A 5,551-nucleotide genomic window follows, 5' to 3' on the forward strand; every position below is an offset into this window, starting at 1 on the left:
TATAAATGTTAATAGTAAGAAACAATCTCAATTTTAAATTGGTGGTAAAAAATGGTTCTTTTGTTATAATATAAAGATTAATTGCCTATATGATAAGTTGGATTTATTGTAGATTGAGACCATTTTTTGTTTGTGAATATATCAATCCAATTATATATCAATTATATTTATCAATATTTATGAAGATCCATCATATATATTCTATATCTCTTCTTAAGCCATACAAGACAATGAATATCTCAAGAAGAAGATAGACGCCACTTCTTCTTATAGAAGTAGACAATAATCAAGAATATAAGATGGAAGAGGTATTAGATTCAAGGTGGCTATAAAAATCTTATAAAATTGGTGCAAAACTGACATAGTGAATGATATTGGGAGCCATTTAAGAATCTTACATTCAAATCCTAAACTTGAGCATAGCTTTCTTTGAAGGAATGGGCACAAGAATCTTTGATACTCTTGTATGGAGATAGAAGATGTCCAAAAAGTAAACAGATTTTACATCTTGTGGTTGTTCTAGTGTGTGGAAAATTTGTAATTCCATGTCCATAGATATGCATTATCCAAGTTGATCTATGTAACATCTTTTTCAAGTGAATGCGGCAGGTGTCCTGCAGCAGTTTGACTAGATTTGAGGGACCCAGGCATGTTCAAACTTGTGTAATTCGACAAGCAAGGGAATATCTGCAACTGGATTTTACTGGTGTGACGATACAGTTGGATCGTTGGCATGCCCAACAGGCAACAAGGACCAAAATTTTTCCAAGGTAATCCTCGTGGTTGTCAAGAGGAATGAAAGATCTACTCGAAAACTAAGTCAACAACAGATTGACATATCTACTTTCCAACCTAGATAATCTTCTTCCCACCTCCATTTTCACCCATTTTCTTTACCACGATCAGTAAAAGCAGTGACATTAAATAAGATTTTATTACCATTTACACTTAAGTCCAGTGGTTTCTTCCTGCACCCGGGACAACCGAAACTCTTGAACTTGGCAAAAACTGCCAGAATCTCGAGTCTAGGAAAAACTGTCCAGGTGAAAACACCTCCCCCCTTTAAGATTTTAGTAAACGATAAGCAAAATGAAGACTCCTACTTGAACAGGTCATGGCAACTGCATTTCTGACAATGCTCAGCTTACTTTTGTCTTTATGACCACTAGGAAAATGTTTTCTCATTAACTCGATTTAAAGCTTCTCCTTTGATTTGGTGAGAGCTCAGAATCTTTGCAACTCTAATCATGGTCGGCTACTACATGGCAACGATTGCACGATTTCTGCTATTGCTAGATCTCAGATTCGGTTCGGTTTTTCTAGTGTCAGTCAACCAAACATCAGCTATTCAAAAGTTGCGGTATGCTTTGATAGGCTTGCTTAAGCCTCTATCAGATTTAAAACGTCGCAACGGGCTTACTCGTTACTAAGCTTCGACGTGAAGTGTTTTCTTCTTTTTAACTGCAGTGCAGCAGTTTCAACCCATTGTAAGCGAACCTTCTTTACAGTCATAGTAACTGAGAGATTTAACCACGAGTATCTCTGCAAATGCCAACAAAAATTGAAACAAGTGAAAGCTCCTCGACTACCAATGCATGTACTCAAAGCAAGAATAATTCGCGAGATACTCTTGAAACGTGTCAGTGTTAGCACCAAATGGATACACATTTACAACAATCGTGTAGTTGTACTATTCCTCATCCTGACACATCATTTTCTTCAGCACCTTTAAACCAAAGCTTGATACTCATTTGCAAAGTTCGAAGGTTTCTCGATGTTGCACGCCAGACAATGTTTTGGCAGCTCTTTACCATAATTAGAGAAACTGATCATGCAGAGCGAAAAAATACTAAAAAAATAGCTAAATCTCTGCCGAAACCTAACACGAGTCGATTTTGAAGGATATACAATCTGTCTCAGAAATCAGCGATCTACAAAAACTAGTCGCAACACCTTCCTTGCGAAGAACGCAGTACTGCTACTGTTTTATTGTGTGAATCATCTGGAACATGCTCCAATCAGTTCTTCGATGAATCAAAGCCATAGCACTGCAGGTTAGAAAACGATCCACACGAGCGACACTCAACGTCAGAAGAAGCCATCGCTTGAATGGGTTAATTTTTGCTTCTGCAGACTGTTCTCTGGAGGATCGGTTGTTGTCGCAGGGGACGATGTTGCCAGATGGGCCAAGGATCTGAAAGAGTTTAACAGATCTAAACATGCTGGAATCCATTCGAAAAAATGGACTCCCTTTACTCATAGACATTCACGTTGATATACATTCATCACTTCAGTTAACTGCGAGTTAACTGATGTGTCCGTTTTAATAAAGCTAACTATGGTTTGCTGATGTCACCTAGATTACGTAAGCTAGTTAGGTTCGTGGTTGCTCTCCTAGATATCCAACACTCCTTTTCAACCACAAACCTTTTTCTTTTGATTTTTGCAGCTATGTCGAATCAGACTCATCCCTTCGAAGGTTATAGAGAATCTTCGTTTACAGATGGAGAGTACGTCTTTTCTAAGTATTACTGTTTCTTGTATTGCTGTTTGTATAACACTTCGTAGAATCTTTAGTTTGTGTTCTAATTGTGGAACTTGATGTGTAATGTAGTTGCAGATCTTCATCCTGTCATTTTGCCCTTCAAAGCATCTGCAGGATCACCAGTGGAGTTTTGTTTGATTGGTTGGTAGAATCTTTTCACCCTAAGTCACATCTTGATAAAGTTCCTGTTATTGATACTGCGATAGTGAAACAAGAAAGTAGTAGTCTTCGCTGTGCATCTGTAGTTAGTTCGATGAAGTTTTACGTTGTTAGAAGAGATCGCATTCCTGGAATTTATCGCAACTGGCGTGACTGCGAGGAACAAGTCAAGAAATTCAGAGGTTGTGAATATAAAAGTTTCAGAAATTATGAAGAAGCAAAACGTTATCTGCAACCAGACTGTGCGAACATTGATTAGCCTCTTGAACTAGTTGGGCTCCCATGAAAATCCTGTAATCCGCCGAGACCTCGTAGTTTATTGTGATAGAATGTAGACAGTGGTTTAGTTAATATATCAGCTACTTGTGCTTCGCTGGGAATGCAATGTACTTCAATTGTGCCATCTGCGATCTATTCTCAAATGTAACGATGTTTGATAATATCCTCTTTTCCAACAGGATATAGGATGCCAGGATTCAAGGTTCCCTTTAAATATCATAGTATGTTTCTTGTTGCTTGTAAGTTTGTCTCATGTGGTTTGCTCATAAAGCGTGAGCAATTGAATACTGCAAACATGATGTCCCACCTAGTAATATTCAAGTGAATTAAGCTCCCTACTAGTGAACAATAGTAAGTTGAATCAGTTTCAGGAGAATTCATCTCAACTTGTAATTTGACTCCTGGATTCATGGATACTGTCAAAGTATTACAATTCTCCATATTGAATTTTCTTAATAGTTTTGAATGTATCGTTTCTAGTGCCCTTGTCTGTGCATTTAAGTTCTCCACCAAGATAATTTTGAGCTTGTCCTAAATCTGTCATCTTATAAGTACTCATTAAGCTTGTTTTGATGTCATTAATTGTCTCGGTATCATCTCCTGTTAAGAGTAAGTCATCCATATATAATAATAAAATAGTTTAATTCTGATTTTGAATAGAGTAGAACAAGTTATGATCGTCGTTACTTCACTCTAGCTGCTTCTGCTGTAAATATACATCAATGTTTGAATACCATGCCCTGGGAGCTTGTTTCAATCCATATAATGCGCGTTTTAATTGACATACTTTGTTTGTTGCTGCTGAAGATGTCCACTCTTCTGGTACTTCCATGTACACATTTTCTTTTAGTATCCCGTTTAAAAATGCCGTCTTCACGTCTAAATGCTGAATTAATCATGTACGATTTGCAGCAAGGGCTAGTATAATTCTGATTGCCGACCATCGTACCACTGGGGTGAAGGTGGCAGAGTAATCAATTCCAGCAACCTGTTTGTCACCACGAGCAACTATTCTAGCCTTCAATTTCGGTTTCTCATCAATACTTAATTCTTTTGATATTAAAATCCAGCGTGAGTGAATGGATATAGGAAAAAGACCGACGGGTTTCACTTTCGAAAGTTCAGTTGGTGCTACATGTTGATAGCCAACTCTCGTTTTGTCAAACATAACGTCTCTGCTCAATAGGATTTTTCTGTCAACTGGATCATACAATCAATATGCTTTGCTCTTATCATCATAACCGACCAAAATACATTTCTTGGTTTTAGTATCTAGCTTTTATCAAGTTTGTTTTGGAATATGAAAGAAGGCTACGGATCCAATGATCCGAAGATGATTCACCGCTGGCTTGATTTTTGTATATCTTTATTTTGTTTGGTTTCGTCGGACTACGATTGATCAAATAGTTGGCTGTATTAACCTTCATTCTAGGCGGGTATATGAGCCTGTGTAAGATGCCTTCTCATCAAAGTATTTCGTAAGAAACTCACCTTCTCGATCACTGCGTAGAATATAGATTCTCTTCCCCGTCGCTGTTTCAGTCGTAGCTTTAAAGATTTTGAATTTTGAAAGAGCTTCTGATTTTTCTTTTATGAAATAAATCCACCTTTTTTTTGTTTTGTAATCAGTAAAGACAAAAAAATATTTTGACCCGTTCAATGAGGCAGTTTGTATGGGTCCTACGAGATCTGCGAAATTAAGAATTGATCTCAGATGCTCTTGTTTCAGAAAATTTTGGAAAACTCTTGCGATGTTGTCGGCTTGCCAATCATGAAATATTGTTTTGCTGTTCGGTAGAGTAGGTAATCTTTTTACATATTGCATTTTTGAGAGAAAATGAAGTGCTAAAAAATTCAAATGACCATACCTCATGTGCCATATGTTTAGCAGATCATTTACTGTTGTATAATTGATCTGCTGGCTTGATATCAGTCACCAAACCTGTATAAACCATTATGTATATCTATCTCTCCATATGCAACCACTTTCTGTTTGTGTATATTATCAAGAATATAAGCATGAGTTGCGGTGAACATAACCACCCTTCCAGTATCAATCAAAGATTCCACAGATAGCAAGTTACGTTTAATGGAAGGTGAGTAAAGAACGTCTTTAATCTTTATTTCATCATCATCGGTTTTGAACATAACCTCGTCTTTCTCGAGTATCTTGTGACATTCACCTCCAACAGTGGTTACTGTTTTTCCTTTGACTGCTTTTATATGCTCTAGAAATTGTTTCTCTCTTGTAATGTGAACACTACAGCCTAAGTCCAAGTATCAGTTTGGTGAATTCTGAAATTCAGCCAAGTCTGCCTTGAGATGTTTGCTTCATATGTAGGCTTGTTATCTAAATCTGATCCTTTAGTCACCATGTTCACGGAATGCTGAGTTGTTGGGCCTTTTCAATGGAGACAATTTCGGGCTATATGCCCTGGTTTGCCGCACACAAAACAGTAAACAGTTTTAGCATTATCAGATTTGTTCTCATCAGAGGCTCTGTAACCTTAGTTTGAAAGGTGTTACGTCCTCTCTGACCGCGATAAAAAAACGTTTCCTTAATGTCAA

The 5,551-nt window shown here is 37.3% G+C and overlaps 1 long non-coding RNA gene across 1 annotated transcript; it reads left to right on the top strand.

Annotated features, from left to right (window-relative positions):
• Positions 1 to 2,427: 2,427 nt before the first annotated feature.
• LOC149987704 (uncharacterized) lies at positions 2,428 to 3,179 on the top strand. The gene is made up of 2 exons (XR_016506486.1): positions 2,428 to 2,510; positions 2,615 to 3,179. It is a non-coding gene; the product is annotated as an uncharacterized LOC149987704 (long non-coding RNA).
• Positions 3,180 to 5,551: the final 2,372 nt, after the last annotated feature.

The sequence above is a fragment of the Physcomitrium patens genome, chromosome 15 (genome assembly GCF_059467195.1).
Source record: "Physcomitrium patens ecotype Gransden chromosome 15, ASM5946719v1, whole genome shotgun sequence".
Taxonomy (NCBI): domain Eukaryota; kingdom Viridiplantae; phylum Streptophyta; class Bryopsida; order Funariales; family Funariaceae; genus Physcomitrium; species Physcomitrium patens.